Source organism: Hyperoodon ampullatus (assembly GCF_949752795.1).
Source record: "Hyperoodon ampullatus genome assembly, chromosome: 12".
In the NCBI taxonomy this organism is placed as follows: Eukaryota; Metazoa; Chordata; class Mammalia; order Artiodactyla; family Ziphiidae; genus Hyperoodon; species Hyperoodon ampullatus.
In genome coordinates this window covers 36,609,052-36,622,911 of record NC_136925.1, presented here as the reverse complement: position 1 = coordinate 36,622,911, position 13,860 = coordinate 36,609,052, and positions in this window count along the sequence as shown.

Genomic DNA, 13,860 nt, shown 5'->3' with positions numbered 1-13,860 from the left:
TTTTTTCTTTTCCCTTACCCAAGTACGTGGGGAGATTTTTGCCTTTTGGGAAGTCTCAGGTCTTCTGCCAGCGATCAGTGGGTGTTCTGTAGGAGTTGTTCCACATGTAGATGTATTTCTGATGTATTTGTGGGGAGGAAGGTGATCTCCACGTCTTAGTCTAACGGCATCTTGAAGCTCCTCCTCCCAGTATTGTACTTTAATGTTATGTTGCCATAGCTCTGTTTTTCCTTTTAAGTTAACCATTTATTCTTCTTGATGATATTTGAGGATTTCTCAGAAACAGTGTTTTCTGGAACTTAGTTTTTGCTTAGTTTGTTTCCAACAGGAATAATAATATTTGCCCTTTGAGAATTTGCTAGAACTTCTGAGTCCACTGGGAGAAGATAGCATGTGCTTAGAGCTGTAAAATGGTCAGAAGGCCAACAATGCAAAGAGCCTACCTAACAGAGCAGTGTTTTTAGTGTAGAAAAATCCAAATATCAAAATGTATTTTTTGGTCAGTACCAAGTCTATTCACACACATAGTTCAGAGTTAAGGCAAAGATGATGTATGATCACTGGTTTGAGTGTGTCAATAACACAAGAGACTGTTGACATTTTCTTCTGTTTTAAAACTCTTCATTCTGGGTAGTCAACCTTAAACGTTAAGAAAGGCACTAAATTTTTGCATGTTCAAGGTGAAATAAACACTGAACAGAAATGAAACAAACAAAATACATTTCATCCTGCCTTCTAAATAATTACTAACCTACAGCCCTACCCAGTAACCAAATTTATTCTGGGAAATTAAAACATAGAAACTCTAAAACCTTTACATTTTTCTCATTTATTGTAAGAGGACCAAATGTAGAGCAAAAGCTGTCAGATTGCCCATTAGGCCTGCCCCTGCCTGCTTCCTTTCAAATAGGTGTGAACATAATCAGTGCTACTGGCACTAACCTATTGCTCTTCCATCCTCGTATTCTCTCTCTCATAGTGGCATTAAGGAGAAGCATGATTTCTCTCCATCAGGCCAACCTCAAGAGGTTAAGAGGTGCCTTAATGATTAGTAAAGTTCCACTGGAACTACTCCTGAGCCTATTTATGTTCTCAGAGTCCTAGCATCTGAGTTAGGATTATGGTGAAGTGAATTAAAAGCCTGCCATAGGCTTAGAGAATGTAATAACATATTGCTTACATGTGAAACAAAAGAATGCAAAGATAATCAACTTTATGAGAGTCATTAAAATTGAGGGATTTTCTATTCTGATATATAAACATTTACTGCAACAAAAATTTGCTGAATAAGATACTTGATATAACAACCTAGGAAGAAAAACTTGCTCAAAACAGCTGAGGAGTTTTCTGGGTATCCTGCTCATCCCCAGTTTGGGCTTAGATGTTAATTATGTGTAGGATTTATTATTATCATTACCTTTTCTGCCTACATCCATGAACATTCTAGGCCTTGATATGTTGATTTTAGCAGCAGTCATATCTTGACGTGTCAATATATTTAGACATTAAGACCAAGAGTACAGCCTTTCTCCGTAGGAACTCGTTATAAGTTTCAAGAGCACTAAGATTCCCAGTGAAACTCACTGAAGATCAAATTATAATTTGGTCAGCAGTTGTCTAGTAGGAACGATATCATCAAGGTTCCATCATGCATGTTCTGAAAGACTTACTACATTTAAATTAGCTGAAATCTGGGAAATTGGTAACAGCAGGGGTATCCCAATCTATTCCCACGGAAACATCCATTAGTATTTTTTCCTGATGTCCAGTCAATAAATGAAACACAATTAGCTACCATGAGTTCATGACCTACCTTTATTTTGTTCAGACTAGTGACTGAAAAAATTGGTTTTACTAATCTTTCAAGCCATGTAGGTTTCTGGATAATTAGAAACAACCATTTATTCATTTTTGCTCACTTAATGGTAGAGAAATAGGTGCTATACTGTTGATTCAGTAGAAACATTCTTGTAAATCTAGTGATTTAAATTGTGCACAATTGGGCACAACGAAATGTGGATTGTTTTTCCTCTTTTAAGGGCCCCAGTCTTCTTTCCTTCTACTGATTCACTGTGACTACTGACAACCCAGAGCCAGGTGGATGGAAGAAATAAAAAGCATTTCAATAGGAGAAAGAGAAGGTATTTTGCTTATGTCACTAGGTGAATGATTCCTTAATGAATAGGTACATAGGAGCCAAAAAAGGTGTTGTCAAAATTTTCAATTATCTTTTTTTAAGACTAGACATTAATAACCCCCCTTGATAAAAATGGTAATAAAGAGCCCTTGTTGACTAAATAATCATCCTAAGATGGAGTTCAAGTTTTCACAATTATTTCCAACAGAACAATGCAAGCTAATGACAACATAACTGACTTGCAATTATAATACAATTTCAATTACGATTATCATACTTTCAAGATTTTCTTTTCCAAATAGAGAGCCTAGGTAAAGTAACAAAAGATTTATTCATTAAGCAAAGAAGAAAATCCTTCATTTTTTTTTTTTTTTTGCGGTACGCGGGCCTCTCACCGCTGTGGCCTCTCCCGTTGCGGAGCACAGGCTCCAGACGCGCAGGCTCAGCGGCCATGGCTCACGGGCCCAGCCGCTCTGCGGCATGCGGGATCCTCCCGGACCTGGGCACGAACCCGTGTCCCCTGCATCGGCAGGCGGACTCTCAACCACTGCGCCACCAGGGAAGCCCAATCCTTCATTTTTTTGACAAGCAAAAATAAATAAAGCATAAATTGCTCTTCACACTGGATAAGACCATGTTTAACAGTAAGAATGTACATAGTGTTATATAGGGATTGGGTTCTCAGTAATTCTATGCTCGTTGTTTTACTGTTTACGCTTATTATTATGTTTTGTCATTAATTCTTTAATAAATTTTTATCTTTAAAAAAAAAGAGGAATGGATACACTGAGCAGGGACAGTCTTACAAAAAGCCCCTCCACTCATGGTATCATTTTAAGTCCCCCACCAGTGTAAGATGCTTTCTTGAGCTTTGGGACAAGGTGGATAAGGTTGCTTGAAGGAACGAAACACAGGGCTTAGAATCAGAATTTAAGTTGCTATAATCCATAGAGAACGTGCTCTTCTTACACACCTGAGTATGTGGGAATTTACAGGCATACCTCATTTTATTGCATTTTGTTTTATTGCATTTTTTTTTTTTTTTACAAATTGAAGATTTGTGACAACCCTGCATGGAGCAAGTCTATTGGTGCCATTTTTCCAACAGCATTTGCTCACTTCCTGTCTCTGTATCACATTTTGATAATTCTCACAATATTTCAAACTTTTTCATCATTATTATATTTGTTCTGGTGATGTGTGATCAATGATCTTTGATATTACTACCATGACCTGCTGAAGGCTCAGATGATGGTTAGCGTTTTTTAGCAATAGGCACTTTTAAATTAAGATATGTATATTGTTATTTTAGACATAATGCTTTGCACACTTAATAGACTAAAGTGTGCTGTAAATATAACTTTTATATGCACTGGGAAACCAAAAAATTCATGTGATTTGTTTTATTGTGATACTCACTTTATTGCAGTGGTCTGCACTGGTCTTTATTCACCTTCAATTTGCATTTGTTTAGTTGATTAATTTGTTAGTTATATAAATTTGGCAAAAGTATTGCCTATCACATCCTAGAAGGGAAAAAAGTTCATGTCTCATTATGTAACAGGTGAATGTGTTATATAATTTTGGTTCCTAGCTCTGTCACTAAATTAGCTGTGTAACTTTGAGAAAATTATTTCACTTTTTTAAGTCCAAGGTGCATCGTATATTTGTAAATGAATATCCGCCTTGTTGGGGTGATATGAAGATAAATTGAGATAATATCTATAAAGTGCTTCACAAAGGACCTGCAATGATAGCTATCATATATTAAAGTACAGACATTTTTTTTAGGACTGAAATATAGGACTTAATATTCATGTAGACCAATTATAATATTCAAATTTTGACAGCAGTAAAAAAATATCCATTTCCTCCTGTATCTTTATTTCTTTCAAAAAGTAATTAATATTTTAGGGAGAATTCAGCAATATTTATAGAAGAAATGGACAAAAGTAGTTCCTCAATTTTAAAAATTCTCAACTAAAAAAATATAGAATAGGAAGAAAGTTATGCCTCAGAGACTTTATGAACATTAAAAAAGAGGTGTAGATAAGATGAAAACACAAATAAGTTATTCAATACTGCCTATTTTAATTAAAGTAAGACTGAACTAAGTTGTATATACTCATTTATTGCATACCCATGCCAGAAAAGGAGTCTTATTTTTTCTAGGTGAATTTACAACCTATATGTCAATGAAATCTAATTCTTTGCTGATTGATGGAAAGCCATATGTAATGATGACGAATATGTTAAAAGCAAGAGCAGTAAATGGCAATCTTCTAACTTACTGTATATGTCACTGGGAAGAGTGATTATTTCTCACAAGTAGAGGTGAAGTCAGGAACTATTATTGTCCGTATTTAGGTGGTTTTGCTCTTTTCTTCTACATCCACCAACTTGATTAAATAATGATTTGGCTCACAAGAGACTTGAGCTTGGTGGCTCCAAGTTCATTCCCAGTCAAGATTGTAAATGTAAAGAGAAGCGCAGAGATAAGAAAAGGCTCCACTAAGTCAGAACCAGACAGGGTTATGGCAGGGGGCAGCAGCCTTGAGGAGAGGCAGCAAGTCACCAGCCAGAGAAAGAGTCACAAGACCTGAGTGACAACTACAGGTCGCCTTCCCAGTATGTTGCATAGCCCCAGGCAAATTCTAGTCTGTTGAGGGGGACGAGGGGGCTGTAGAAGCCATCCCTTAAGGAAAAAAGCTTTGAATCCTCGCGGACTGATTGAGGAAAATCCAGGGCTTGCTAGAAGATCCCAGTAGTTTCACAAGATAGTCAAGGAAGACATTCTCTGGTGGTGGTTGTTAGGTCGTCAATGAGAGCCAGGTGAAAAGTATTAGAGTCACATTTCTGTTTCAGCGTTTCAATGAAGAAACACCAGGGGCTTAGTCTCCCAACACCTGTGATCTCAATGGGTATTTTAATTGGTACTGCTAGTGGGCAGGAAATAGACAGCTTTTTACCAGGAGCAGAAAGTGTCAGCATGGCCTAACAATAAAGAACTTCAGAAAAGTTATGATACTATGATTTATAAGAACTATGTGCGGGTTTTTTTTTTTTTGCGGTAAGCGGGCCTCTCACCGCTGTGGCCTCTCCCGTTGCGGAGCACAGGCTCCGGATGCACAGGCTCAGCGGCCATGGCCCACGGGCCCAGCCTCTCCGCGGCATGTAGGATCTTCCCGGACCGGGGCACGAACCCATGTCCCCTGCATCGGCAGGCGGACTCTCAACCACTGTGCCACCAGGAAAACCCCAAAATATGTGTATTTGATCTTCGTCCATGGCTCTTGGCTCACAGCTCCCAAAACCCCTGGAATTTCCTGAGTGATAAGACCAATGGGAGCATCTTTTATTATAATATTTGGTTTTGACCTCAGTTTCTGAAAATGCTCCAGAGCCATAGAGGTGAAATGGGTGTCTTGTTATTTATAATAAGCTCTTTTCCACCACATCTGGGTTTATGTTAATTTTGAAAATGCCCTGAGGATGGGGACTGGTTGCCAGGAGAACCAACCATGAATAGAGGGTTGGAACTTTCAGTCCCACCCCCTGATTTCCGGGGAGGGGAGGGGCTGGAGGTTAAATCAATCACGTCTAGGTAATGACGCCTCCGTAAAAACCCTGAAGAGGTGGGCGCTCGGAGAGCTTCAAGCAGAGTGGTGTGCCTGGAGAGGACGTGGAAGCTCTGTACCCTTTCCCCATGTGCATCTCTTCCATCTGGCTGTTCCTAAGTCACATCTTTTTACAACAAACCAGTGATCCAGTAAGTAAAATGTTTTCCTGAGTCTTATGAGCCACTCTAGCAAATTAACTGAATCCAAGGAAGGGGTTGTGGGAACCTCGGATTTATAGCCAGTGGGTTAAGAAGTACAGGTAACAACCTGGTTTTGCGGTTGGCATCTGAAGCAGAAGAGGCAGGGGTGGACAGTCTTGTGAGATTGAGCCCTTAACCTGTGGAATCTGATGCCATCTCTGGGTAGCTAGCATCAGCATTGAGTTGAATTGTAGGACACCCAGCTGGTGTCGGAGAATTGCTTACTGGTGTGTGGGAAGCCCTCCTCCACACACACATTGGAATTGGTGATTAAAACCCCTTTAAGGTGATTGTCTGAATGTCTTCTTACATTTTTTAAATGTACCACTGTAAGTCACAGTTACTAAACTTCTACTGCATTCAGAGTTATGCATTAGGGTTCACAATGTTTAATGTCAGATATTGGTTCAGAATTATAACGAAATTCCTCTTCTAAATCAATCTCAGGTATATAGGCTATCAGCATTTTCTTTTCTGAAAAACTGTTCTGTGTCAAGCACTAAAATAGTTTTTATTTTTAACATATTGTTTCATGAAATCATTGTAAAAGTGCCATGTGGTGGTCATGTGCCCCATTTTCAAAAGAAGAAACTGAAACTCAGAAGTTAATTTGCCCAAACCCCACAGCCTAGTAAATTGAAGAGAAGGAATTTGTAGCCAGATCTCTCTAATTTCCACAAATCATACTCATTCCTCCACAAATGCTACCTGTCATAGAACAAAAGAGACAAAAGCCTTTGTGTTGAAGAAAAATCTATGTTCTCATTTGGAAAAATATTTTGGGGTCATTTCTCACTTTGCCTGCATTTACTTATATCTTGATTAATAAGTTAAAAAAAAATCTTTTCCCTATCATTAAAATACTGCAGTTTGACCACATAATGAATTAGGTGCTTCATTTATAACCCATGCCAATCCCCATGACGTACTATAACTGTTTAGAAGGTGAATTCTGAGGTTAACCTTAGAATTAGTTTCTTAGAAAATACTTGCTCACAAAGACAGTCTCTCACCAGCTTTTTCCTATTCATTTCAATTTGGTAGACGAGACCCTAAAATACACTTAGGAAAGAACACAGCTTTCCTTTCATAGTTGGCATTCTGATACACTGAGAAAAGGAAAGGGGAAAGCAGATATCTGAAGCAGCTGAGGCATTACAAAATATATAAAAAGAAATGTATCATTCACCTGTTGACAGACACTTAGGTTGCTTCCATGTCATAGTCAATATTTTATAATAACTTTGGGGTTATTATAGTCATTATAGTCTATAAAAATATAGAATTACTACATTGTATATCTGAAACTAATATTATAAGTCAACTACACTTCAGTAAAAAAAGAAATGTACCATGTTTATTAAGAGCATTTCTAAATGTTTGACTCATCTTCTATGTGTGAGTACAAAATTTTTTTTTCTATCTAAAATTACTTGACTTGTCTTCCTAAGTGTAATCCTGTAGCCGAAATTCGGCCTCTGTACCCAGTACCAAATCGAATCTCGAATCCTGGGTGAAGTAGAAAATGATAGCTTTAAACTTTGCCAGGTAAAGGGGGCTACAGCAGGTTAACGCCCTCAAAACTCTGTGTCTAGACCTGCAGGGGAGGAGTAGTGACGAGTTTTATCATAATGGTTCAAAGAGGAGGGCGTGATCCACTAATGGACAGTCTTCTGATTGGTTGGTGGTGAGGTAATTAGGAGTCAGCATCAGGAACCTTCTGGTCTGGGGTTTACGTGTTCCTGGGCACCATACAGTTAACTTCTCTCACCTGGTGGGGATTTCGGTATCTGCAAAATAACTCAAAGATATTGTTATGTGTATCCCTTGAGAGGGAATCAGGACCCTGACCCAAGGCTGCACTATTGGGTTTTTTTTGTTGTTGTTGTTAAACTGCTCCTCGCATCCCCTCCCTTCCCTGATTAGCAACTGTTTGAACCTGCCCTTTGGAACTCAGGGAAGGTCATAGGGCTGAATGAAGCCTATTTTCTGCTAACAAGAAAATGGGGAACACAGAAAGATTTTGTGCCCAGGAGCCCCACAGCGTCCTGCTTGGTTTCAATCCCAGTTTATACATTTGTTTTCTCTTATGAAAGAAGTCTATTTTTCATTATTTTAAAGTGACCTATGGCTGATATATACAATATATAGCTATATATTATTATACATGTGTAGATATATATATGTATATATCATCTTTGTCTTCTATACCAATATTACTGAATAATATAGTCTTTTGATAAATATTAAGGTAACTTATTATTATAATGGTTTCTGTACATATATGAATATGGTTTGCAAATAATGATAATTATTTTGAGAGGAAGAGAAGCAATCCCTGACATCGGGAGTTTGCCTGGTACTATTAGGCAGGCCTTGGGGTTCTTCCATGAAATATACATAATTTCACAGAACATCAACATCAGACGAGGCCACACTGTGACCATCCTGTATCCAGACTAAAATAAGACCACTCTGTAATCATGTCTGAGCACAGACAAATCATGAACAATGGCCAAGCCACAAATGACCAAATATGTCCCTGTTTTGACTAATAAGTGTGTTGTTGCATTATTACCAGTTACGACTTTATCCTTGGTCTAGTCTCCCATACCTCTAGAAGAGATTTATTAAGACTTTAATAATTTACTGACACGCAGTCACAGAGTTATCTCCACTTCCTGACAGCAGCCTCTCCAGAGATAAGCCTTGCTTCCTTAAACCCTCCAAAATCACTTAACACCAGCCGAACTGTAGTTAAGTCCTTCCCAATATCTTGTTACCAAGACACCCCACAAATCTCTGTTGGCTTCATTGCGCAGCAAGCCTTCTCTTGATGCAAGGAGTAATAAGCCCACATTGTTTAACAGCAGATGAATTCCTGGTGGTCTTTGTCTGGAGGACATTGATAGATAGTCTCTCATATCAAGCTTTTTTTCTTACCTTTTCATATCTTGTTACATTGACCAGATTCTAAAATTACATAGAATAATAATGACAGCAAAGGGACTAAAATGTTTTACCATGGAATTAATACTTGCTTTTCTTTTAATGTGGGTTCCTTTATCAACTAAGAATAGTTCTGTACTTTAAAAAGAAAGCTTATTTTGAAATTGACACAAAATTTTAATAGTTTTTGTTTATTATTAACTTTTTATTTTTTAAATATTGTAATGGAACATGATTTTGATAGATTTTCCTCCCATGAATTTCTAGGATAAATCCTTTTTGGCTATGGTAGATTATATTAATGAATTCCAGCTTTAATAAATTATGTAATTTACTTTATCATGTAATAAACACTCTTTAAGTACTTACAGTATACCAAGTTCTGTCTTAAGTCATAGAGACATTGCAATTTTTTTTTTTTTTTTTTTGCGATACGCGGGCCTCTCACTGTAGTGGCCTCTCCCGTTGCGGAGCACAGGCTCCGGACACGCAGGCTCAGCGGCCATGGCTCACAGGCCCAGCCACTCCACGGCATGTGGGATCTTCCCAGACCGGGGCACGAACCCGCGTCCCCTGCATCGGCAGGCGGACTCTCAACCACTGCGCCACCAGGGAAGCCCGAGACATTGCAATTTTTAAAAAATCACAGGGAGACTTCCCTGGTGGCGCAGTGATTAAGAATCTGCCTGCCAATGCAGGGGACATGGGTGCAAGCCCTGGTCCAGTATGATCCCTCATGCTGCAGAGCAACTAAGCCCATGCGCCACAACTACTGAGCCTGCACTCTAGAGCCCAGGAGCCACAACTACTGAAGCCCACGTGCCTAAAGCCCGTGCTCTGCAACAAGAGAAGCCACTACAATGAGAAGCCCATGTATTGCAAGGAAGAGTAGCCCCCACTTGCCAGAACTAGAGAAAGCCCGCCCGCAGCAACAAAGACCCAAAGCAGCCAAAATGTAAATTAATTAATTAATTAATTTAAAAAATCACAGGAAGGGAGGTGACTGTGTTTATAAAAGTGTAGCATGAGAGAGCCTTATAAATTTTCCGTACCTTGACTATAGTGGCGGTCACGAATCTCCACATGATAAAATTGCATGGAATGACACACACACACACACACACACACACACACACACACACACACACACACACACACACACACACACACGAGCACATGTAAAACTGATGAACTCTGAATCGGGTTGGCAGATTCTATTGATGGCAGTTTTCTGGTTGTGATATTGTACTATGGTTATTCAAGATGTTGTCATTGGGGGAAACTAAGTGAAACGTACACAGGATCCCTCTGCACTATTTCTTACAATAGCATGTGACTCTACTATTATTTTAAAATTAAAAAGGTGTGAAAATTATATAATCCCTGACATGTAGAATACAATCTGGTAATAGAAATAGATTATAAAGAAATAAACACACAAAAAAGCCATGTAATAACTACTATAATGTAATTAGAGAAAAGTATTGGGTCCCATCAGTGCATAAAATATTGGAATCTAGTCTGTACTTAAGGGTCAAGAAGGACCTCCCTGAGGATGTAACATTTAAAATGAAGTTTAGGGACTTCCTCGGTGGTCCAGTGGGTAAGACCCCGTGCTCCCAGTGCAGGGCGTCTGGGTTCACTCTCTAGCCAAAGAAGTAGATCCCTTAGTGCATGCCACAACTAAGAAGTCCACATGCTAGGGCTTCCCTGGTGGCGCAGTGGTTGAGAGTCCGCCTGCCAATGCAGGGGACACGGGTTCGTGCCCCGGTCCGGGAAGATCCCACATGCCGCGAAACGGCTGGGCCCGTGAGCCATGGCCGCTGGGCCTGCGCGTCTGGAGCCTGTGCTCCGCAACGGGAGAGGCCACAACAGTGAGAGGCCTGCGTACCGCAAAAAAAAAAAAAAAAAAAAAAGTCCACATGCCACCGCAACTAAGAGGCCCATATGCCTCCAGGAGGATCCCGCGTGCAGCAACTAAGACCTGGTGCAGCCAAAATAAATAAATAAATCTTTTGACAATAAATAAAATGAAATTGGCCATATAGAAAGGAAAGGAGAAAGATTTTCACCTTTGAGGGAGTGGGGTCTCAGCAGAGAATAGTGATCATGAGGAAGGTTGACAAAAGGTAATGCTGAAGGAATAGTTTGGGGACAGGTCATTATACTCATGGATTATAATAACTGTATTATGTTAATAATGGAAAGCCATGAAAATGCTTTAAGCAAAGCAATAATAAACTTACATTTTTTAACTATTAATTTTGACTTTTAAGTAGAGAACAGCTTGGTTGGAAAGGATCCTCATAAATATGTAGAAAAAAGGAGGCTGTAGGAGTCCAGGTTAGTGATGGGGGTCCTTGGAATTGGGTGGGGGCACTGGAGATGGGAATATGTAAATGGATTCAAGAGATACTGGACAGATTTAGTAATGATTTGAATGTGAGATGTTGACATCATAGATTTTACCCAGATTTTGGCATGGGCAATGGAGTGGATGGAGAAGCCATAATCCCAGGTGGGTTGGATGAGAGGAAGTACCGATCTGAAGTGGGGTAGGGGATGGTTTGGTTCAATTTTAAAACTAAGATAAGATGCCAGCAAGACTTCCAAGTGGAGATTTCAAGAAGGCAAGTAGATCTCTCCAGCTGGAAAACAGAAAAAGGGGTACGTGCCAGGGATAAATGCTTTTTAAGTCTTTGGCATATAGATGATATTTAAAGTCAAGGTTGACAGTTATGGGCAGTAAGAGAGAGTGAAAAGACAAACAAGTGGCCCAGAGGAAATTCCTGATGAATTTGAACATTTAAAAGTCAAGGAGACTTAGAAGGTGCAGTCAGAGAGAAAGTGAAAATCCAAGAGTGATGTTGGGGAAGCAGAGGGAAGGGAGTATTTCCAGAAAGAAATAGTAAACCCTGTTTCAAATGATCTGCTGAGAAATCAAGTCAGATGAGGCATGGACATGGCTGTTGGATTTAGCAACATGAGGATCATTTGTAACTGGGATGGAGAAGGGGAGAAGGAATGCCAAGAGCGAGGGCTTGCAAATTTGACTGGAGGAAATAAAGGAGCTGAAGCCACATGACAGTGATTTTTTTCTGCAAAAGTATAGACATTGGGAAAGATTTGAGGAGGATGAGGAAGGTGTAAGACAGTTGTTGCAAGAGAATGACAGTGGGTTGACTAGAAAAACATTTCAAGTGCTGGGGTACATTTTTTTAAAGTTTAAATAAGTGGAAATGATCCAGATTGTCCCTTGGATAAGAAGACTCAGTATTGCAAAGATGTTAAGCCTCGTCATCTCTATCATTATCTTTGATGTAATCATAATTGTTACTAAAATTACAATCATACATCACACTTACAGAGGGCTTACTATGTGTCAGGCACTGGCTTAAATGTTCATCAAACCCTAATCAAAGTCACAAGTTCAAGGAAACTTGCAAAATGACTAAAGTTTATCTGAAAAATAAACATGCAAGAATAGCAAAGAAAATTCTGGGAAAGAAAGTAAAGAGTGCAGATTAACCAACTGTAATTGTGGTTTGTAACAATAGAGAGCTCAATGGAAAGAACTCAGAAACAAACGCAAGTTTATGCAGAGTAACTTTGATAAAGCTGGGTTTTCCAATCAGTGGGGAAAAAATAGATTTACAGTTAAGAGTCTGGGACACCTAGGTAGCCATTCGGGAAATCATAAGGCTAGATTTCTGCATAATTCCTTAACCCCAAAGTAGATGGATCAAAGATGTGAACAGAAAAAAATTAAACTGTAAAAGAACTAAATATAACCTTTTAAAATATAGGATAATATTCATCATTGACCTGGCAAAAATACACACTCTTGCACACACAAACAATGCCAAAAGGTAAATGTTAAACTGGGGAAAACATTGTCAACTTTTTAGGACAAAAGATTGAGCTTTCACAGATCAATTAAAAATATGACAAGCCCATTTTTAATAAAAGGGACAAGGGGCAGACAGTTCAGAGTAAAAGAAATACACATGGTTCATAAACCGTGTGAAAAGATGCCCAAGTTTTGTCACAAATTTAAAAACACAAAAATTTAAACAACAAACTGATAGGACTTTTTACTTATTAGATGAATTCAATTAACATTCTTTTTGAGCACCTACTAGATACCAGGTGTTTTTCGTATTTTTTATAAGTATATTTTACATATTTTTGTGAGCATATTTTCCATAATCTACCAATTTTTAATAATATCAGTAGTTTGAATGGCAACATGCCCTTAAAGAGCTTGATAATACTTGAAAGGTGATTTTCTTATGTAAGTCAGACTTTCAGCAATCTTGTTTATAAGCTTAATTTGATTAACACATTCTTTTTCACAGAATGCACAGTCTTCAAAAGCAATCTTTTTTTTTTTTTTTTTTTTTTGTGGTACGCAAGCCTCTCACTGTTGTGGCCTCTACCGTTGCAGGGCACAGGCTCGGGACGCGCAGGCTCAGCAGCCACAGCCCAGGGGCCCAGCCGCTCCACGGCATGTGGGATCTTCCCAGACAGGGGCATGAACCCGTGTCCCCTGCATCGGCAGGCAGACTCTCAACCACTGTGCCACTAGGGAAGCCCAATCTATTTTTTTTAATGCTCACAAAATTAATTATATTTTATGGAATTGACAGTATTTCTGAGCATTCAAACTTAACATTGGAATGTTGAAATCAAACCAAAGCAGAATCATAACTACTGACTCATCTATCAGCAGAAGGTGAGAGGAGCAGTTGATGAGGCTAGTATTTCTTCTTTTCTTCATCTCTTCATTCTTTCATTCAACAGACATTTCTTGAATCTCTACTCTGTGCCAGCTATAGAACTAACTACTGGGGATACTATAATGGACAAGACAGAGAATCCTTACCTGTGGATTTTACCATCTAACTAGGGCTACAGGGAGTAAACCTGCAATGATAATACTTTGTTGTTAAGA